Raw genomic sequence first — 22831 nt, 5'->3', positions numbered from 1 at the left:
TTCGACGATGGTCGAGTGAAATAACTCAACAGGGTCAACCGTCGGTGCCTCCTCCTCTGTAGGTAGTGGCAGGCGCGACAGCCCATCAGCATTACCATGCTGCTTTGTACCTTTGAATTCTATCTGATATTGATGTGCCCCTAGGAAAAGGGACCATCTCTGGAGTCTCTGTGCTGTCATCACTAAAACACCCTTCTTAGGGTTAAAAATGGATACCAACGGCTGGTGGTCTGTCAGAAGCGTAAACTTTTGGCCCTGCAGGTAATGATTAAACTTCTTTACTCCCCACACAAGGCTGAGAGCCTCCCTATCTATCTGAGCATAGTTGCGCTCAGCGGAGGTCAATGATCTGGATGCGAACGCAACTGGCCTCTCCTGGCCATTTGGCAACTTGTGTGAGAGTACTGCCCCAATACCATATGGAGAAGCATCACAAGCCAAACGAATAGGCAGCGTTGTGTTGAAGTGAGCCAACACTTCCTCTGAGGTGATCAATGCCTTGCTTTCGTGAAAGGCCCTCTTACAGTCCTCGCTCCACTTCCATGGTACTCCCTTCTGCAAAAGAGCGTTCAGCGGGTGCAGCACCGTGGATAAATTTGGCAGAAACTTATGGTAATAGTTAATCAACCCTAGAAACGACCTCAATTGGGATACATTATCCGGAGCGGGAGCCTTCACAACAGCTTCGATCTTGTCAGGAAACTTATGAAGCCCCTCCTGGTCAATGACATGACCACAGTACGAGATCCGCTTCTGAAAGAATTCACATTTCTGGCGATTAACTCGAAGACCATATTCTTTCAATCTGGTGAGCACCAGTTCCAAGTTTGCAAGGTGTTCCTCGTCATCATCTCCTGTAATCAGAATATCGTCCAGGTAACATTGTGTACCTGGAATTCCCTGTAATACCTGCTCCATGGCTCTCTGCCAAATTGCTGGAGCCGATGCCACTCCAAAAACCAGTCTATTATACCTGTACAAGCCTCTATGCGTGTTGATCGTGAGATACTGGCGTGACTCTTCCTCAACTTCCATCTGTAAGTACGCCTGCGCCAGGTCTATCTTGGTGAAGTGTTTCCCGCCAGACAACGAAGCGAAGGTATCAATCCGTGGAAGCGGATACTGCACCGTGTGAAGCACCGGATTAACAGTGATCTTGAAATCTCCACAGATGCGAACCTTCCCTGGTTCCCCCGGCTTGTTGCTCGATGAACGCTTCATGACTGGGACAATGGGCGTGGCCCACTCACTCCAGTCTACCTTAGACAGTACTCCTGAACGTTCTAGCCCTTCCAGCTCAGCTTCCACAGCAGGTCGTATTGCATAAGGTACCGGTCTGGCTTTGAAAAATTTCGGGTTTGCATGTTCTTCAACCTTGATGTTTGCCGTAATTCCTCTCAGTGTTCCCAGTCCCTGTTGGAACACCTCTTTAGCATCGTCCAATATTCTGGACAATCATTTAGGTTTGACATCTACCGTTAGTGCTTTTAAGGAATGCCAGTCCATATTTATTTTCCTAATCCACTCCCGTCCCAGTAGTGGTGGACCTCCCTCAGGTAGCACATATAAGTCCATTCCTCGGCTTTCTTTGCCCTTGTGGACCACCTTTACCTCTATCTTCCCGATGGGGTATACTCTTTGCCCCGTGTATGTTTTCAATACAATCTCCGTATCCCGTAGGGGAATATGTGGGAATAACCTTTTGTAATCTTTCTTATTCATGACCGTCAATGCCGATCCAGTGTCCAATTCCATCTTCACTTGGACTCCTGCTATCTGAAGTGTGACCCAAATTGTTTGGAGGTCTGCTTCCTTACCAACATTGTGTACTCTTAGACTACCCAGTTCATTACTGCTGGAGTCTGAATCTGACTTCTGTTCGTTCGAACTGTTCTCTGTCACCTTGTGTACCTTTTTGTACTTTTCCTGCGGTGACTTTTTGTTGCTGGTCTTCTTTCCTGACCGGCATACTTTAGCTATGTGACCAAGCCTGCCACATTTCCTGCATTCCTGATTTTTGAACCAGCACTGGTTCTGATCGTGCGTTGTCTTTCCACAACGATAACATTTTACTGTACTCAAGACCATTTGATTGGTGCAGAGTTCCGGTGACTGTAGCTGCATTTCCGAAGTGCCTCTCGCTGCGGCTTCTTGCGATGCTGCAATAGTGACAGCTTTATCAAGCGTAAGATCATTCTCTTCAAGCAGTCGCTTTTGTGTTCCTTCTTTTAACAATCCACACACAAATTTATCTCTCAGCGCATCTGCTAGTCCTGTTCCAAACTGACAGTACTTCGATAGCTTATGTAGTTCAATTAAAAATTCAGCGTTGCTTTCGTCTTTCAACTGCGTTCTTCTGTAAAATTTAAATCGTTCCGCGATCATCAGCGGCGTGGGGTTTAAATGATTTTTCAGGACAGTAACAATATTCGCGAAGGTCTGATCCGCCGGTTTATTTGGTGATAGAAGGTGCTTCAATAGCCCGTATGTCTTCGCCCCCATTGAGCTTAATAAGGTTAATGCTTTCTCATCATCTGGTACCTTATTTGCTTTACAATAAACTTCCATGCGTTCTACATATGTGGTCCAATCTTCGATATCACTATCAAAGGTATTAATGCTCCCATGTTTAGGCATCCTTGCAAGTTTTTAAATTTTTCTTTTTCTCAAAATGGCGGCTTCCCGCGCTTGTCTTCTTCCCCCGCCTACTAAAATGGCGGCTTCCCGCGCTTGGCAGTCTTTCCCGCGCTCGTCTTCTTCCCCCGCCGACTACAATGGCGGATTCCCGCGTTTGCCTTCTTCCCCCGCTGGCTGCAATGGCGATTGCCGTGCTGCTGCCGTTCTCGCCTCCCCAGCGGTTCTCACTCCCCGACGCTGCTTTGCCTCGCAGCCCCGCTTGCAGCCCGGTCCTTTACACCGGCTGCGTTTGAGTTCTCCGCGGCTCTCGAGCCTTAAGCTACCCCAGTCGCTGCGCCTCTCGGCCTCGATTCCAGCCCAGCCCTTTCTACCGGCCGTGGTCGAGCTCTCCGCCCTTATTCCTCCGTTTTCCCTCCCCTACTCCACAGCCAACGCGGCCGACTTTCTGCTCGTGTCGCTGATCGGCTTACCCACCACCGTGGCAGAAGGGATGATCACCGCCTGTCGCTGATGGAGGGCTTCGTGGTCAGAATTCTTCTTCTTTTTAACCCGGTTCTCGATGCCTCCTGTGCGATGGTGCTCAGCAGGATGATGAGGGCAGATGCCTCTTCTCGACGCCCGTTCTGAGGACGAAGCTGCCTTGGATGTAAAACTGCCGCAGGGTAAGATCGGACTCGTCGCCACTGTTGAGTCTGTGTGTCCCAGTTATGTTTAGGGTCAATCACTGGACACAGACAACAAGAATAACTTTTAACAGGTCTTTACTATTCGGAGGTCAGGGCTGAACTGCCCAGCAGATCCCTACACAACACTTATATACCGGTGTGGTCACCACCGGTATTACAGTATACGGCAGCCAAGAGAAAGTAGTACATCTCCTAAAGTAGTTCTCTTCAGGTGGAACAGGTTACATACACCACAGTGAGGAACAGACAGAGACAGAGAGATGGGGAGGGTGAGAAACAGAGATAGAGAGTGAGACAGAGACAGACTGAGAGAGAGCGGGACAGAGAGTGAAAGAGGAGAGAGAGAGAGAGGAAGACAGACAGAGCTTTACTCTGTATCTAACCCGTGCTGTACCTGCCCTGGTAGTGTGTGATCCGACAGTGTAGAGAGAACTTTACTCAGTATCTAACCCGTGCTGTACCTGCCCTTGGATTGTTTGATGGGACAGTGTAGAGGGAGCTTTACTCTGTATCTAACCCATGCTGTACCTGCCCTGGGAGTGTTTGATGGGACAGTGTAGAGGGAGCTTTACTCTGTATCTAACCTGTGCTGTACCTGCCCTGGCAGTGTTTGATGGGAAAGTGTAGAGGGAGCTTTGCTCTGTATCTAAGCTGTGCTTTACCTGCCTTGAGAGTGTTTGACGTGACCGTGTAGAGGGATCTTTACTCTGTAACTGACCCGTGCTATACCAGCCCTGGGGTTGTTTGATGGGACAGTGTAGAGGGAGCTTTACTCTGTATCTAAACCATGCTGTAGCGGCCCTTGGAGTGCTTGATGGGACAGTGTAGAGGGAGCTTTACTCCGTATCTAACCCATGCTGTACCTGGCCTGGGAGTGTTTGATGGGGCAGTGTAGAGGGAGCTTTACTCTGTATCTAACCCGTGCTGTACCTGCCCTGGGAGTGTTTGATGGGACAGTGTGGAGGGAGCTTTACTCTGTATCTGACCCGTGCTGTACCTGCCCTGGGAGTGTTTGATGGGACAGTGTAGAGGGAGCTTTACTCTGTATCTGACCCGTGCTGTACCTGCCCTGGGAGTGTTTGATGGGACATTGTAGAGGGAGCTTTACTCTGTATCTAACCGATGCTGTACCTGCCCTGGGAGTAATTGATGGGACAGTGCAGAGGGAGCTTTACTCTGTATCTAACCCGTGCTGTACCTGCCCTGGGAGTGTTTGATGGGACAGTGTAGAGGGAGCTTTACACCTGTTGTTTATCTCCGATGCCCACTTTTCTTTGAGTTCTTGCTGACCTCGAGTCCCATCGAATCCACGTCCCATTGAACAGCCTGTTTCTGGGGGAAGCTCAGTGCCTTCAGGTGGTTAGAGTGGATGGCTGAGCTGACCTGCTGTGGGAGACAGTGCTTATCACGCTGAGGGACCTGGGGTCAGTCGCAGCGAATTGATAGCAGTGGAAAATCTCTAATGAACGAGGGCAGGTGAACCTGCTTCTTTATCTCAGGCCTGGATCAAAGAGATAGGCCTCGGCCTAGGGGGAGGTGTTAGAGGTGGGAGGGGGGTCAGAGAGGGAGAGGGAGAGAGAGAGAGACAGAAAGAGTGAGAGTCAGAGAGAGAGAGACAGAGAGAGGTACAGAGAGAGAGACAGAGAGAGAGGGAGAGAATCAGAGAGAGAAAGGGATAGAGAGAGTGAGGGATAGAGAGAAAGAGAGAGACAGTAAAAGATTGCAAATTGAGAAAAACCTTGACTATGTACAGACTTCGTGAGCATAGCCTGGCCATTGAATAAGGCAGACACAGGCAGACCTGGCTGCCAAGAGAGGACAGGATATGCTCTCACTGCAGTCAGGGAGTGGTGGAGACAGAGATGCACTTCCTCACAGCTTGTGGAAACTATCAAGGCATAAGGGGGAATTTCTACCCAAAATTCATAAAAATATGCCCTGAATTCAAAAATTTGAATGACGGCCAAAAACTCCCATACCTATTAGGGGAACACAGAAATTGCGTAATTTAGCGGCAAACTATGTTACAGCTTGCCATAAGCAGAGGGACAACCATTAAACCTAAGAAAAGATTCTATGCATATTATATGAGTGTATATTTATACACACAGGGATATATCTGTTTATACACTATATGGATAGATCCGCGTTTATGTGTTCAACCATAAATGTTTTTTCGGTGCTTTGGCAACATAAGATGTACCTTGTCATGCCAATAAAGCAATTTGAATTGAATTGAATTGACTGAGACTGACAGAGAGAGAAAGGGAGAGAATCAGACAGAGAGATACAGAAAAATTGAGAGAGACATAGAGAATGACAGAGAGAGTGAGAGAGTGGGTGAGAGAGTCAGATAGACAGAGAGAGAGAGAGAGAGAGAAAGACAGAGAGAGAGAGGATGAGAGAGAGACAGAGGAAGAGAGAGAACGACAGAGAGGGACAACCCCCAATGCTACCATTACGAAGCCCTGAAATGCCAAGAGAGGACCATAAAGAAGAATACCCTCAGTCAACTAGTCCTGGGACTCAGTGAAGTAACTACTAACACTACTAACAATAACCAGCCCCAGGACAGTGACAGCGTAACACAAAGAATTCGACCCAACACAATCGTCGCTAAGCAAAAGGAAAAATATCGTCATATTGGGCAGAAACAACAAAAACCCAAAGCAAACTCAATTGCTACTTGGCCCTAAACAGACAATACAACATGGCTGATTACCTGACCATGGTAAAGGATAGCAAACTGAGAAAAACCTTGACAATGTACAGACTTAGTGATCATAGCCTGGCGATCGAAAAAGGTAGACACAGGCAGACCCGGCTACCAAGAGAGGACAGGATATGCTCTCACTACAGTCAGGGAGTGGTGGAGACAGAGATGCACTTCCTCACAGCTTGTAGAAAATATCAGGGCATAAGGGAGAATTTCTACCCAAAATTCACAAAAATATGCCCGGAATTCAGAAATTTGAATGACGACCAAAAACTCCCATACCTACTAGGAGAAGAGAGAAATTGTGTAACCTTAGCGGCACACTATGTTACAGCTTGCCATAAACAGAGGGACAACCACTAAATATAAGAAAAGAGTATATACAAATTATATGAATGTATATTTATACACTCAGGGATATCTCTGTTTGTGCACTGTATGGATAGATCTGTATTTTTGTGTACAACCATGAATGTTTTTCGATGCTTTGGCAACATAAGATGTACCTTGTCATGCCAATAAAGCGATTTGAATTGAATTGAATTGAGAGGGAGACTAAGAGAGAGGGGAATGAGGGAGTGGGAGTGAGAGCGAGATAGAGAGTGAGAGGGGGATAGGTAAAGAGAGGTAGAGAGAGAGAGATAGAGAGGCAGTGACAGACAGACAGAGAGACAAAGAGGGAAAGAAGGTGACAGAGAGAGAGAGACAGAAAGAGAGAGACAAAGAGAGAGAGAGAGACAGGGAGAGAGAGGCTGAGAGGGAGTCAGAGACAGGGAGATAGAGAGAGACAGAGACGGGAGTAAGAGTGAGGGTGATTGGACGAGAAACAGACAGACACAGAGAGATAGGGAGGGAGAGAAAGAGATAGAGAGACTGAGAGAGACGGAGAGAGAGTGGAACCGAGAGCAAGAGAGGAGAGAGAGTGAGAGGAAGAGAGAGACCAAGAGAGAGAGAGAGAGAGAGAAAGACAGATAGAGGGATAGAGGAGGAGATTGGGGTGAGAGATAGGGAGAGATCGACAGAGAGAGAGAGAGAGAGAGAGAGAGAGAGAGAAGGGTGACATAGGAACAGGAGGAGGCCATTTAGCCCCTCGAGCCTGCTCCGCCATTCAATGAGATCATGTCTGATCTGCAATCCAAATCCATATACCCGCCTTTGGCCCACATCCCTTAATAACCCTGGTTAACAAAAATCTACCAATCTCAGATTTAAAATGAACAAGCCTCAGTTGCCGTTTGGGGAGGAGGGTTGCAAACCTCTACCACCCTTTGTGTGTAGAAGTGTCTCCGAACTTCACTCCTGAAAGGTCTGGCCCCAATTTTTAGGCAATGCCCCCTAGTCCTAGAATCCCCAACCAGCGGAAATAGTTTCTCTTGATCTACCCTCTCTGTTCCCCTTAATATCTTGAAAACTTCGATGAATTCACCCCTTAATCGTCAGCATTTCAGGGTAATACAACCGTGGTTTGTTTAATCTCTCCTGGTACTTTAACCCTTAGAGTCCAGTTATCCTTCTGGGAAATCTACGCTGCACTCTTTCCAAGGCCAATATACAATCTGGAGAGAGAGAGAGAGAGAGATGGAAATAAGAGAGAGGAAGGGAAAGATAGAGGGAGAGACAGAGACAGGAGGGGGAAGGAGGTGAAGGGGAGAGAGAGACATATAGAGCCAAAGAGAGACGGAGAGAAATAGAGAGAGAGAGAGGGCCAGAGAGAGTCTGAGTGGAGAGTCGGAGAGAAAAGAGAGAGGAGGGTAGACAGAGAGCGAGTGAGCTCTCCTGGTCCCTCACGGAAGACCTCTCCTGGTCCCTCAACACCTCCTCTCTGGTGAAGAAGGCCCAGCAGCGCCTATATTTCTTGAGGAGGCTGAAGGGATGTAATCTGTCACCCCTGATCCTCTCTAACTTCTACCGCTGCACTATAGAGAGCATCCTGACAAACTGTATCACGGTATGGTACGGCGGCTGTAGCTCCCATGACCGGAAAGCCCTGCAGCGGGTAGTCAAAACTGCCCAACGCATTACCGGCACCCGGCTACCGACCATAGAGCATATATATCAGAAACGCTGCCTACGGAGGGCATGGTCCATCATCAAAGACCCTACCCACCCCAGCCACAGTCTGTTCGCCCTCCTACCATCTGGAAGACGCTACAGATGCATTCGCACCCGTACGACCAGATTTAGGAACAGCTTCTTTCCCAGGGCTGTCATCCTACTGAACTCCACAAATAAACACTAAAGCCTGCACATCTGCCGATGCACTTTATTATGGTCATATTTATGCTAATATATATGTACAAATGTATGTTGAAATGTTTAAGTGTCCTAATCCAAATTGTACACTCTCGGGAGCCGCAAGCCTACATTTCGTTGTACTGCACTTGTGCACTAACAATGACAATAAAAGTTGATTTGATTTGATTTGATTTGAGAAAGAGACATATGGAAAGATAGAAAGAAAGAGAGACAGAAAGGGAGAGACACAAAGAGAGAGTGCTGTGCTCTGTATCTAACCCGTGCTGTACCTGCCCTGGGAGTGTTTGATGGGACAGTGTAGAGGGAGCTTTACTCTGTATCTAACCCGTGCTGTACCTGTCCTGGGAGTGTTTGATGGGACAGTGTAGAGGGAGCTTTACTCTGTATCTAACCCGTGCTGTACCTGCCCTGGGAGTGTTTGATGGGACAGTGTAGAGGGAGCTTTACTCTGTATCTAACAGGTGCTGTACCTGCCCTGGGAGTGTTTGATGGGACAGTGTAGAGAGAGCTTTACTCTGTATCTAACCCGTGCTGTACCTGCCCCGGGAGTGTTTGATGGGACAGTGTAGAGGGAGCTTTACTCTGTATCTAACCCGTGCTGTACCTGCCCTGGGAGTGTTTGATGGGACAGTGTAGAGGGAGCTTTACTCTGTATCTAACCCGTGCTGTACCTGCCCCGGGAGTGTTTGATGGGACAGTGTAGAGGGAGCTTTACTCTGTATCTAACCCGTGATGTACCTGCCCTGGGTGTGTTTGATGGGACAGTGTAGAGGGAGCTTTACTCTGTATCTAACCCGTGCTGTACCTGCCCTGGGAGTGTTTGATGGGACAGTGTAGAGGGAGCTTTACTCTCTATCTAACCCGTGCTGTACCTGCCCTGGGAGAGTTTGATGGGACAGTGTAGAGGGAGCTTTACTCTGTATCTAACCCGTGTTGTACCTGCCCTGGGAGTGTTTGATGGGACAGTGTAGAGGGAGCTTTACTCTGTATCTAACCCATGCTGTACCTGCCCTGGGAGTGTTTGATGGGACAGTGTAGAGGGAGCTTTACTCTATATCTAACCCGTGATGTACCTGCCCTGGGAATGTTTGATGGGACAGTGTGGAGGGAGCTTTACTCAGTATCTAACCCGTGCTGTACCTGCCCTGGGAGTGTTTGATGGGACAGTGTAGAGGGAGCTTTACTCTGTATCTAACCCGTGATGTACCTGCCCTGGGAGTGTTTGATGGGACAGTGTAGAGGGAGCTTTACTCTGTATCTAACCCGTGCTGTACCTGCCCTGGGAGTGTTTGATGGGACAGTGTAGAGGGAGCTTTACTCTATATCTAACCCGTGATGTACCTGCCCTGGGAGTGTTTGATGGGACAGTGTAGAGGGAGCTTTACTCTGTATCTAACCCGTGCTGTACCTGCCCTGGGAGTGTTTGATGGGACAGTGTAGATGGAGCTTTACTCTGTATCTAACCCGTGCTGTACCTGCCCTGGGAGTATTTGATGGGACAGTGTAGAGGGAGCTTTACTCTGTATCTAACCCCGTGCTGTACCTGCCCTGGGAGTAATTGATGGGACAGTGTAGAGGGAGCTTTACTCGGTATCTAACCCATACTGTACCTGCCTTTGGAGTTTTTGAAAGGACAGTGTAGAGAGAACTTTACTCTGTATCTAACCCATGTTGTACTTGCCCTGGGAGTGTTTGATGGGACAGTGTAGAGGGAGCTTTACACCTGTTGTTTATCTCCGATGCCCACTTTCCTGTGAGTTCTTGCTGACCTCGAGTCCCATCGAATCCACGTCCCATTGAACAGCCCGTTTCTGGGGGAAGCTCAGTGCCTTCAGGTGGTTAGAGTGGATTGCTGAGCTGACCTGCTGTGGGAGACAGTGCTTATCACGCTGAGGGACCTGGGGTCAGTCGCAGCGAATTGATAGCAGTGGAAAATCTCTAATGAACGAGGGCAGGTGAACCTGCTTCTTTATCTCAGGCCTGGATCAAAGAGATAGGCCTCGGCCGAGGGGGAGGTGTTAGAGGTGGGAGGGGGGTCAGAGAGAGAGAGAGGGAGAGAGAGAGAGACAGAAAGAGTGAGAGTCAGAGAGAGAGAGACAGAGAGAGGTACAGAGAGAGAGACAGAGAGAGAGGGAGAGAATCAGAGAGAGAAAGGGATAGAGAGAGTGAGGGATAGAGAGAAAGAGAGAGACATTAAAAGATAGCAAATTGAGAAAAACCTTGACTATGTACAGACTTAGTGAGCATAGCCTGGCCATCGAAAAAGGAAGACACAGGCAGACCTGGCTGCCAAGAGAGGACAGGATATGCTCTCGCTGCAGTCAGGGAGTGGTGGAGACCGAGATGCACTTCCTCACAGCTTGTGGAAACTATCAGAACATAAGGGGGAATTTCTACCGAAAATTCATAAAACAATGCCCTGAATTCAAAAATTTGAATGACGACCAAAAACTCCCATACCTATTAGGGGAACAGAGAAATTGCATAACTGTAGCGGCAAACTATGTTACAGCTTGCCATAAGCAGAGGGACAACCATTGAACCTAAGAAAAGATTATATTGTGGCAACACGCCACCATTGGACATAATCTGCTCACGGCGGCACGGACAGTTTAAGCAGACGCCCCCAGGTGGGGGCAGTTTCCTCCAGCAACTTGTTTCCCACAGGGACAGGCTGCCGGGAGCACTTCCTGTCTGGGGAGTATTTAAGTGGTTGCGCGGGCTTTTCAAGCTCTCTCTTTGCCATGAGGTTGATTAAAGCAGTTGTGTTTCACCAACTCTGGTCTTGACTCCCACGTTTGCCGCGGTATCTCAACACTGGTGACCCCAACGCTCAGGACGAAACCTAAGCTAGCATGGCGGATACAAACGCAGTCACGGTTAAACTACCGGACTTTTGGGAGAACCTGGCCGAGGCCTGGTTCGTTCAAGCCGAGTCCAGATTCCGGCTGAGAAGCATCACAGTCGACGCCACGAAGTACGACTACCTCGTCGCCTCGCTCACCTGCGCCACAGTCCCCAAGGTTTGGGCAGCGCTGCAGGATCCACCAGAGGAAGGCAAGTACGAACATCTGAGGGCCGCGCTTCTTAAAAAATTTCAGGCGCCCTCTTACCAGCGCAACTGCCAACTCCTTGACCTCCCCGGCCTTGGTGACGCTTCACCATCAGACCTGCTTTCCCACATGCTGTCCCTCTCGGACGACAAAAACCCCGGCGCCCTCTTTCGCACGCTTTTCATTCGGCAGCTCCCCGCCAGCATTCGCCCGCTCATTGTGGAGTCTGGCTCCACGGACCTGAATGAGATAGCCGAAAAGGCCGACCGGCTGCTCTCCACGCAGTCCGCCCGCGACGTCGCGCCCGACCTCACGGCAACGACCACGCGGTCTCCCCGGCCCACTAGGCCCGACCGCCCTTCCACTCCGGGTCACTGCTACTACCACACCCGTTTTGGCACTAGGGCCCAACGCTGCACGCCACCGTGCACTTTCAAACCCCCCCCCCCCGCACTGGCCCCCACGATGGCCGCGGGGCAAAAGGGGCCTCTACTGTATGTCACCGACGACAGCACCAACCGCCGATTTCTGTGCGACACAGGAGCCCAGCACAGCATCACCCCCGCCTCCGCCCTCGAGATCCAACACGGCGCACGGGGTATCACGCTGGCCGCAGCCAATGGCTCTGACATCCGCACATACGGCACCCGCATGGTCACGCTCGACCTCGCAGGCCGCCGCTACCGCTGGGAGTTCCTCACAGCCAAGGTCCTCTGCCCACTCCTCGGCGCCGACTTCCTACGCGCCCACGGCCTCCTTGTCGACATTCCGAGGCACCGCCTCGTCGACATCAACACTATGGCCCCCATCCCTGGCGCATTCACCCCGGCCCGTTCGGCCGGCCTGACGACCTACTGCCTCGCCAGAGCCACGGACGACTACTCGGCACTTCTAGCCGAGTTTCCCGCCCTCACCAACCCGACCTTTTCGGCCAAAGCCGCCAAACACGGTGTGGAGCACTATATCCCCACCACCGGCCCCCCGGTCTCTGCCCACGCCCGCAGACTCAACCCGGCCAAGCTGGAAATCGCGCGGGCCGAGTTCACCACCATGGAGCAACTCGGCATCATCCGCCGCTCCAGCAGCCCTTGGGCCTCGCCCCTCCACATCGCCCCCAAGCCCGGCGGAGGCTGGCGCCCCTGCGGGGACTACCGCCGCCTCAACGACGCCACCACCCCCGACCGATACCCGGTGCCGCACATCCAGGACTTCTCGGCCCGACTGGCCGGACGAACCGTCTTTTCCAAGGTCGACCTGGTGCGCGGTTACCACCAAGTCCCCGTACACCCCGCGGACATCCCCAAAACGGCCGTCATCACCCCATTCGGCCTGTTCGAGTTCCTGAGAATGCCCTTCGGCCTCAAGAATGCAGCCCAGGCTTTCCAGCGCCTTATGGACTCGGTCCTCCGGGACCTGAACTTCCTATTCGTCTATCTAGACGACATTCTCGTGGCCAGCTCCTCCCAACAGGAACACCTCGAACACCTTCGCATCCTGTTCGGGCGCCTAGCCCAACACGGGCTCATCCTCAGCCCGGCGAAGTGCCAATTCGGCCTAACCGAGATCGATTTTCTCAGTCACCACATCACCCCTGCTGGGGCCGTCCCCCTGCCCAACAAGGTGCAGGCCGTCCAGCAATTCCCCCACCTCAAAACCATCAAGGGCCTCCAGGAGTTCCTCGGGATGGTGAACTTTTACCACAGGTTCATCCCCAGAGCTGCAGCCCCCATGAAGCCCCTATACGACTCCCTCCGAGGTAAATCCAGCGAGATGGCCGTAGCCTGGACCACTGACACGTCAGCCGCCTTCGACGCCACCAAAAACGCGCTCACCGACGCCACCCTGCTCGCGCACCCGAGGGCCGATGCCCAAGTCGCACTCACCACCGATGCCTCCGACCACGCAGTCGGGGCCGTGTTCGAGCAGTGGGTCAATGGCGCGTGGCAGCCACTTGCCTTCTACAGCCGCCAACTGCGCCCCCCCGGAGGTCAAATACTCTACTTTCGACCACGAGCTCCTCGCGCTCCACCTGTCGGTCCACCATTTCAGGTTCCTCCTGGAGGGCCGTCCCTTTACCGCGTACGTGGACCACAAGCCGCTCACATACGCGATGGCCAAGCACGCCGAATCCTGGTCCGCTAGGCAGCAACGCCAGCTCGCGGCCGTGTCCGAGTTTACCACGGACATCCAGCATGTCTCCAGTAGAGACAACGTTGTCGCCGACTGCCTTTCCCGTCCCGCCATCTGCGCGAATCACCTCGCGGTCGACTACGCGCAACCAGCAGCGGCCCAGCTCACGGACCCAGACCTCCTCTCGGCGGCTACCAGCCTGCCAGGGCTACGCCTAGCCAAGGTCGCCCACGGGCCCGACGCCACGGCAGTCACTTGCGGCGTCTCACTCGGCCAACCCAGGCCGGTCGCCCCTGCAACCTGGCGCCGCCGCATCTTCGATGCGCTCCACGGGCTCTCCCATCCGGGTTCCCGCGCATCCGTCAAACTCCTTTCCCAGCGCTTCGTCTGGCGTGGCCTCAGCAAAGATGTTCGGACTTGGGCCACCTCCTGCCTCGCCTGCCAACGGGCTAAGGTACAGCTGCACACAAAAGCACCCCTGGGAGACTTCGAGGTACCCAGCCGCCGCTTCGACCACGTACACGTCGACATCGTCGGACCTCTGCCGCCATCGCAAGGCCAAACTTATCTCCTCACGATGGTCGACCGCTACACACGCTGGCCTGAGGCAGTGCCGCTGACCTCCACCACCACAGCCGACATCGCCAGGGCCTTCGTTAACACCTGGGTCACGAGGTTCGGCGTACCGGCCGACATAACCTCCGACAGAGGCGCCCAGATCACCTCCGAACTCTGGATGGCCACAGCACGCAACCTCGGGGTGACGCTCCACCGAACCACGGCGTACCAACCGCAGGCCAACGGGCTTTGTGAACGCTTCCACAGGTCACTCAAGGCCTCACTCCGCGCCGGCCTGCAGGACAGTACCTGGACTGACCGCCTACCGTGGGTGCTACTAGGCCTACGCACCATGGTCAAGGAAGACCTCCAGTCCTCAGCAGCGGAGTTAGTCTACGGACAACCGCTGCGCGTACCAGGCGAATTCCTCCCGGAGGCTACCACGCCTTGGTCGGCCGAACAGCAGCGGCTCAACTCTTTCTCTTCCACTCAACAGTTCGCCCCACTTCCGGTCAACCGACACGGCGAACTCGCACCTCACGTCCCGCCAAACTTACAGCAGTCACGCTTCGTCTTCGTGCGACACGACACGCACCGCGGACCCCTGCGACCCCCGTACGACGGACCGTACGAGGTACTACAAACCGGGGACAAGGTCTTCAAGCTGCGACTCGGCGACAGGGTCGAAACAGTCTCCATCGACCGACTCAAACCAGCACACACAGAACCAGGGGAACAGGTCCCCGTGGCCCAACCTCCAACTAGAGGCCGTCCCGCCAGCAAGCCAGCACAGCCGGCGGCGAACCGCCCGGCCCCACCAACTAGACTGGCGACCACTCAGAGCCGCTCCGGCAGAACCATTAGACCACCGTCACGACTCGTCCACTCCTCCTAAGCGGACTCTGGGGGGAGCTCTGTGGCGACACGCCACCATTGGACATAATCCGCTCATGGCAGTACGGACAGTTTACGCAGGCGCACTGCCGGCAGCAGCCGCCCCCAGCCGGGGGCCCTTTCCTCCGGCAACTTGTTTCCCACAGGGACAGGCTGCCGGGAGCACTTCCTGTCTGGGGAGTATTTAAGTGGTTGCGCGGGCTTTTCAAGCTCTCTCTTTGCCATGATGTGAATTAAAGCAGTTGTGTTTCACCAACTCTGGTCTCGACTCCCACGTTTGCCGCGGTATCTCAACAATATGCACATTATATGAGTGTATATTTATACACACAGGGATATATCTGTTTATACTCTCTATGGATAGATCCGTGTTTATGTGTTCAACCATACATGTTTTTTTGGTGCTTTGGCAGCATAAGATGTACCTTGTCATGCCAATAAAGCAATTTGAATTGAATTGAATTGAATTGACTGAGACTGACAGAGAGAGAAAGGGAGAGAATCAGACAGAGAGATACAGAAAAATTGAGAGAGACATAGAGAGTGACAGAGAGAGTGAGAGAGTGGGAGAGAGAGTCAGATAGACAGAGAGAGAGAGAGAGACAGAGAGAGAGAGGATGAGAGAGAGACAGAGGAAGAGAGAGAACGACAGAGAGGGAGAGGGAGACGAAGAGAGAGGGGAATGAGGGAGTGGGAGTGAGAGCGAGATAGAGAGTAAGAGGGGGATAGGTAAAGAGAGGTAGAGAGAGAGAGATAGAGAGGCAGTGACAGACGGACAGAGACAAAGAGGGAAAGAAGGTGACAGAGAGAGAGAGACAGAAAGAGAGACAAAGAGAGAGAGAGAGAGGCAGGGAGAGAGAGGCTGAGAGGGAGTCAGAGACGGGAAGATAGAGAGAGACAGAGACGGGAGTAAGAGTGAGGGTGATTGGACGAGAAACAGACAGACACAGAGAGATAGGGAGGGAGAGAAAGAGATAGAGAGACTGAGAGAGACGGAGAGAGAGTGGAACCGAGAGCAAGAGAGGAGAGAGAGTGAGAGGAAGAGAGAGACCAAGAGAGAAAGACAGATAGAGGGATAGAGGAGGAGATTGGGGTGAGAGATAGGGAGAGATCGACAGAGAGAGAGAGAGAGAGAGAGAGAGAGAGAAGGGTGACATAGGAACAGGAGGAGGCCATTTAGCCCCTCGAGCCTGCTCCGCCATTCAATGAGATCATGTCTGATCTGCAATCCAAATCCATATACCCTCCTTTGGCCCATATCCCTTAATAACCCTGGTTAACAAAAATCTACCAATCTCAGATTTAAAATGAACAAGCCTCAGTTGCCGTTTGGGGAGGAGAGTTGCAAACCTCTACCACCCTTTGTGTGTAGAAGTGTCTCCGAACTTCACTCCTGAAAGGTCTGGCCCCAATTTTTAGGCCATGCCCCCTAGTCCTAGAATCCCCAACCAGCGGAAATAGTTTCTCTTGATCTACCCTCTCTGTTCCCCTTAATATCTTGAAAACTTCGATGAATTCACCCCTTAATCGTCAGCATTTCAGGGTAATACAACCGTGGTTTGTGTAATCTCTCCTGGTAATTTAACCCTTCGAGTCCAGGTATCCTTCTGGGAAATCTACGCTGCACTCTTTCCAAGGCCAATATACAATCTGGAGAGAGAGAGAGAGAGATGGAAATAAGAGAGAGGAAGGGAAAGATAGAGGGAGAGGCAGAGACAGGAGGGGGAAGGAGGTGAAGGGGAGAGAGAGACATATAGAGCCAAAGAGAGACGGAGAGAAATAGAGAGAGAGAGAGGGCCAGAGAGAGTCTGAGTGGAGAGTGGGAGAGAAAAGAGAGAGGGGGGTAGACAGAGAGCGAGTGAGTGAGAGAAAGAGACATATGGAAAGATAGAAAGAAAGAGAGACAGAAAGGGAGAGACACAAAGAGAGAGTGCTGTACCTGCCCTGGGAGTGTTTGATGGGACAGTGTAGAGGGAGATTTACTCTGTATCTAACCCGTGTTGTACCTGCCCTGGGAGTGTTTGATGGGACAGTGTAGAGGGAGCTTTACTCTGTATCTAACCCGTGCTGTACCTACCCTGGGAGTGTTTGATGGGACAGTGTAGAGGGAGCTTTACTCTGTATCTAACCCGTGCTGTACCTGCCCTGGGAGTGTTTGATGGGACAGTGTAGAGGGAGATTTACTCTGTAACTAACCCGTGCTGTACCTGCCTGGGAGTGTTTGATGGGACAGTGTCGAGGGAGTTTTACTCTGTATCTAACCTATGCTGTACCTGCCCTGGGAGTGTTTGATGGGAGAGTTTAGAGGGAGCCTTACGCTGTATCTAACCCGTGCTGTACCTGCCCTGGGAGTGTTTGATGGGACAGAGTAGAGGGAGCTTTACTCTGTATCTAACCCGTGCTGTACCTGCCCTGGGAGTGTTTGATGGGACAGTGTAGAGGGGGCTTTACTCTGTATCTTACCCGTGCTGTACCTGCCCTGGGAGTGTTTGATGGGACAGTGTATAGGGAGCTTTACTCTGTATCTAACCCGTGCTGTACCTGCCCTGGGAGTATTTGATGGAACAGTGTAGAGGGCGCTTTACTCTATATCCACCCAGTGCTGTACCTGCCCTGGGAGTGTTTGATGGGGCAGTGTAGAGGGAGCTTTACTCTGTATTTAACCCGTGCTGTACCTGCCCTGGGAGTGTTTGATGGGGCAGTGTAGAGGGAGCTTTACACTGTATCTAACCCGTGCTGTACCTGCCCTGCGAGTGTTTGACGGGACAGTGTAGAGGGAGCTTTACTCTGTATCTATCCCGTGCTGTACCTGCCCTGCGAGTGTTTGACGGGACAGTGTAGAGGGAGCTTTACTCTGTATCTATCCCGTGCTGTACCTGCCCTGAGAGTGTTTGACGGGACAGTGTAGAGGGAGCTTTACTCTGTATCTACCACGTGCTGTACCTGCCTTGGGAGTGTTTGACAGGACGGTGTGAAGCAGGGATGGGCAATTATTTAAGCTGGAGGTTTTGGTGAGCTGTTCAGGGTCGTACAGCAATGTTCCCCCCAAGGTGCACGGCCTCTCTATCATGCACCAGTCGCAAGGTCCAGTGCAGGCCGGTCACCAGCTCCTGGGGATGCCAATGTAGGTCAGCGAGCACAGGGGCGATGAGCGAACAGGACTTGGTGCGAGTCAGGACATGGGCCGCTGAGTTTTGAATGACCTCAAGTTTACTTCGACTTTAACTCCAATTTCCCGCCCGATCCCCATATCATATCATAGAATCATAGAATCATCGAAAGTTACAGCACAGGAGGCCATTTGGCCCATCTTGTTGTAACTGTTGTCACTGACCATCATCAAAGACCCTACCCACCCCAGCCACAGTCTGTTCACCCTCCTACCATCTGGGAGACGCTACAGATGCATTCGCACCCGTACGACCAGATTTAGGAACAGCTTCTTTCCCAGGGCTGTCATCCTACTGAACTCCACAAATAAACACTAAAGCCTGCACATCTGCTTTATTATGTTTATGTTTATGTTAATGTATTACAAGCCAAATGAATGTTGAATGTTAAATGTCTTAATCTAAATGTACACTCTCGGGAGCCGCAAGCCTACATTTCGTTGTACTGCACTGTGCACTAACAATGACAATAAAAAGTTGATTATTATTATTTTTATTATTATTCGCAAAATTTCTACATTTCCCCAAAGGTTATTATTAATAAAAGGGACCCTGCGCGGTCATTTTAAAAAGGGTACCCAAGATGGCGTCCGCGCCTCATGGCCGAAAGCCTGTAAGATTTTAGAAGCTTGGACTCTGCGACACAAGCAGCTTGTGGAGAAATCGAAGCCAAAGCTGCAGTTTCTGTGAAGAGAGACCTTTGTATTTTGAAAACCAGACAGGACGTTGAATATGTATTAGGACAGATCAGAGACAGATCAAAACCCAGTTAGGCCTATACTTAAGGCCATCTAGCAGTTTGCATAAATAATCGGGAACAGCTTAGGGAAGCCATCAAGGCTGGACAGGCCCATTAAGATGTATTAATAACAAAACAGCTCGATAATCAGGCCAGTAGATGCAATTACCGGCCATCTAAAAACAGTTAGTTTAGATTGCTACCATTATTTAAACTAGCCCGCCAAGATTGGGCGTGCAGATAAGGGCCATCCGAAGGAGTATAACTGAAGGCCTCGGGTAGCAATCTCTCTCTTCTTCCTCTTGCTCCTCGCCCTCGTGGCTGCTGCTCTTCCCCCGTCCCGCGCTTACCCCCTGGCCACTGCCCGTACCTTTCCCCATTCCATCAGGAACGCCCGGCATTGCACCAGGCGGACACGGACAAACCAGGCCAGGCGAGGCGGGACGCGACGAGGCGAGGAGGCGAGACGAATTGGGACGATGAATGGGAAGACGATTGAAGAAAAGCTTCGAATAATCGGGCCCTCAATCCAGCTGACCTGCGACTATCTTCATACAAACTTCAACTGCCGACCGAGGAAGAGGAACCATCATCCCTGCGAGGTAAAGTACCCAAGCAAAGACTTTAACTTTGGGGTACTCGTACCTGGACAACGCCCTTGCAGCACCCGGAGACCACGTGACGATGGCAGGCTCCAGAAAGCAGAAAGAGCGAACCCAAACCCCACCGCTGTTTTGAATTCAGCAGATCTTTGATTGGTGAGCATGAATTCTGGACTCTCATAGCTTAATCTAGTTAGGTATAGGGGGTGGGATAAGGATAAGGGGATTGTTAAGATTGTTTTCCCTTGATGCGCCGTGTGTTTGCCATTCCCTGTATAAGTATAGTTATTTGTATTTGCCTGTAAATTTTATACTAGTAACTTCTCATAAGATTGTGTAATTTCCTATTCAATAAAAATCTTGGTTTTCTCACATCCAAACCACCTGTCTACTCGAGTCTTTTCTGTATCGCCGCTTGTACCTAAGTCCGATGTCTAGAACCCAGGGGTGTGGGAGCGATTCGACCCGCTCACAAACAGTCAGGGGCATAACTGACTGGGCGCATGCGCCAACACCACCACCACCCCCTACATTGTCTGTGCCGGCCGACAAAGAGCTTTCCGCCCTAATCCCACTTTCCAGCACTTGGTCCATATCCTTGTAGGTTACGGCGCTTCAAGTGCATATCCAAGTACTTATTCAATTTGATGAGGGTTTCTGCCTCTACCACCCTTTCAGGCAGTGAGTTCCAGACCCCCACCACCCTCTGGGTGTAAACATTTCTCCTCAACTCCCCTCGAAACCTCCGACCAGTTACTTTAAATCTATGCCCCCTGGTTATTGACCCCTCTGCTAAGGGAAATAGGTCTTTCCTGTCCACTCTATCTGGGCCCCTCACAATTTTATACACCTCAATTAGGTCTCCCCTCAGCCTCCTCTGTTCCAAAGAAAACAACCCCAGCCTATCCAGCCTTTCCTCATAGCTAAAATTCCCCAGCCCTGGCAACATCCTCGTAAATCTCCTCTGCACCCCCTCTAGGGCAATCACATCCTTCCCGTAATGTGGTGACCAGAACTGCACGCAGTGTTCTAGCTGCGGCCTAACTAGTGTTTTATACAATTCAAGCATAACCTCCCTGCTCTTATATTCTATGCCTTGGCTAATAAAGGCAAGTATCCCATATGCCCTCTTAACCACCTTATCTACCTGTCCTGCTACCTTCAGTGATCTGTGGACATGCACTCCAAGGTCCCTCTGATCCTCCGCACCTCTCAGTGTCCTACCATTTAATGTGTATTCCCTTTCCTTGTTAGCCCTCCCCAAATGCATTACCTCACACTTCTCCGGATTGAATTCCATTTGCCACTGTTCTGCCCACCTGACCAGTCCATTGATATCTTCCTGCAGTCTACAGCTTTCCTCTTCAGTATCCAACCACAAGGCCAATTTTTGTATCATCTGAAAACTTCTTAATAGCTCCTACATTCAAGTCTAAATCACTATTATATACCTTGATTCCTCTGGAGTATAAAAATGTGAAAAGTCCATAAACCAGAAAAAATGTATAACCTTCTGAAATTTCCGTGCATGGAAATTGGATAAATACTTGAAAAGGATAAATGAGTCGGGCTATGGTTAAAGAGCAGGGACTTATTCAAAGAGCCGGCTGGCACAGGCACAATGGGCTGAATGGCCCCCTTTCTCTGCTGTATAATTCTGTTATAAGAACATAAGAAATAGGAGCAGGAGTAGGCCATTCGGCCCTTCGAACCTGCTCCGCCCTTCAATGAGATCATGGCTGATGTTCTGCCTCAACTCCATTCACCGGCCTTATCGCCATATCCCTTGATGCCCTTACTAGTCAGAAATATATCAACTTCTGTTCTTTATATACCCAATGATTGAGCCTCCACTGCCCTCTGGGGCAGAGAATTCCAAAGATTCACCACCCTCTGTGTGAAGAAATTTCTCCTCATCTCAGTCCTGAATGGCCTTCCCTTTATCCTGAGGCTGTGGCCCCTGGTTCTAGACTCCCCAGCCAAGGGAAACATTCTCCCAGTGTCCACCCTATCAAGCCCTGTGGTAATTTTGTATGCTTCAATGAGATCCCCTCTCATTCTTCTGAATTCAAGAGAATACAGGCCTAGTTTACTCAATCGCTTTTCATACGACAGTCCCGCCATCCCAGGAATCAATCTCGTGAACCTTCGTTGCACTCCCTCTATGGCAAGTATATCCTTCCTTAGGTAAGGAGACCAAAATTGTACACAGTACTCCAGGTGTGGTCTCACCAAGGCCCTATATAATTGGAGTAAGACTTCTTTACTCCTGTACTCAAATCCTCTTGTAATGAAGGCCAGCATACCATTTGCCTTCCTAATGGCTTGCTGCACCTGCACATTCACTTTCAGTGACTCATGTACAAGGACACCCAGGTCCCTTTGAGAATCTGCATTCCCCAATCTTTCACCATTTAGGAATATAGGTTATTATATGATCGCCTTCCCACTATTTGGGAATAATAAAGCATTTTATTATTTGATAGATCAGAACATTTTGTGCCTTAAATATTAGAGAACATTACTGATGATTTGGGCACCTTTACGTTCTATTATTTATTTATGTTTATTTATTTATTATTATATTATATTATAGTAATGAGTATTTTTGTGTTGACTTTGCTCAACATAAAAATTGCTCCTGGCCCGTACGGGGATCGAACCCGCGACCTTGGCGTTATTAGCACCACGCTCTAACCAACTGAGCTAACCGGCCATATTTCTCACTCGGCGGCTGAGCCTTAACACACCGATTTACGTGTTTGCGTCATCACGTTAAAGAGTGTGTCAGGCAAGGAGGCGGGTCGCAGCCCGTCCTCCCTCCGAGGACAGGGTCGCTAATTGATTGCGGAGGTCCAGGGGGCGGGGTTCTCCGCCGTTGATTGACAGCGGAGGTCCAGGGGGCGGGATTCTCCGCTGCTGATTGACAGCGGTGGTCCAGGGGGCGGGGTTCCCCGCCGCTGATTGACAGCGGAGCTCCAGGGGGCGGGTTTTCCGCCGCTGATTGGCAGCGGAGGTCCAGGGGGCGGGTTCTCCGCCGCTGATTGACAGCGGAGGTCCAGGGGGCGGGGTCTCCGCCGCTGATTGACAGCCGAGTGACGGTTAGCGGCAGGTGCCTTTTTGAGTGGGACGCATGCGTGCTGGAGGCAGGAGCGCCGAGCGGAGGCTCAACACGCATGCGTGCTACGTAGGGGGCGGGGACAGCCGGTGGCGGGCATAGCACGCATGCGTGTGACGGACAATGAGAGGGGTGTAAGTGCGCATGTCCGGTTTGGAAAGTGAGCCCCAAGCTGAGAGAGAGAGAGAGAGAGAAGTGGTTACCAGGGAGAGTCATGGCAACTGGGTGCTGGGCTGTGACCGGAGAGGAGCAGAAGAGCTTCATACCCAATG

The 22831-nt window shown here is 51.1% G+C and overlaps 1 non-coding gene across 1 annotated transcript; it reads right to left on the bottom strand.

Annotated features, from left to right (window-relative positions):
* Positions 1-22083: 22083 nt before the first annotated feature.
* trnai-aau (transfer RNA isoleucine (anticodon AAU)) lies at positions 22084-22157 on the bottom strand. The gene has a single exon. It is a non-coding gene; the product is annotated as a tRNA-Ile (tRNA).
* Between the last annotated feature and the right edge of the window lie 674 nt (positions 22158-22831).

Source organism: Somniosus microcephalus, unplaced genomic scaffold (genome assembly GCF_052327205.1).
Source record: "Somniosus microcephalus isolate GS21.2 unplaced genomic scaffold, FLI_Smic_1.0 unresolved_chr3, whole genome shotgun sequence".
Lineage (NCBI taxonomy): Eukaryota > Metazoa > Chordata > Chondrichthyes > Squaliformes > Somniosidae > Somniosus > Somniosus microcephalus.
Note: the sequence above shows the minus strand (reverse complement) of the source record. Positions and strands in the feature narration are given on the sequence as shown.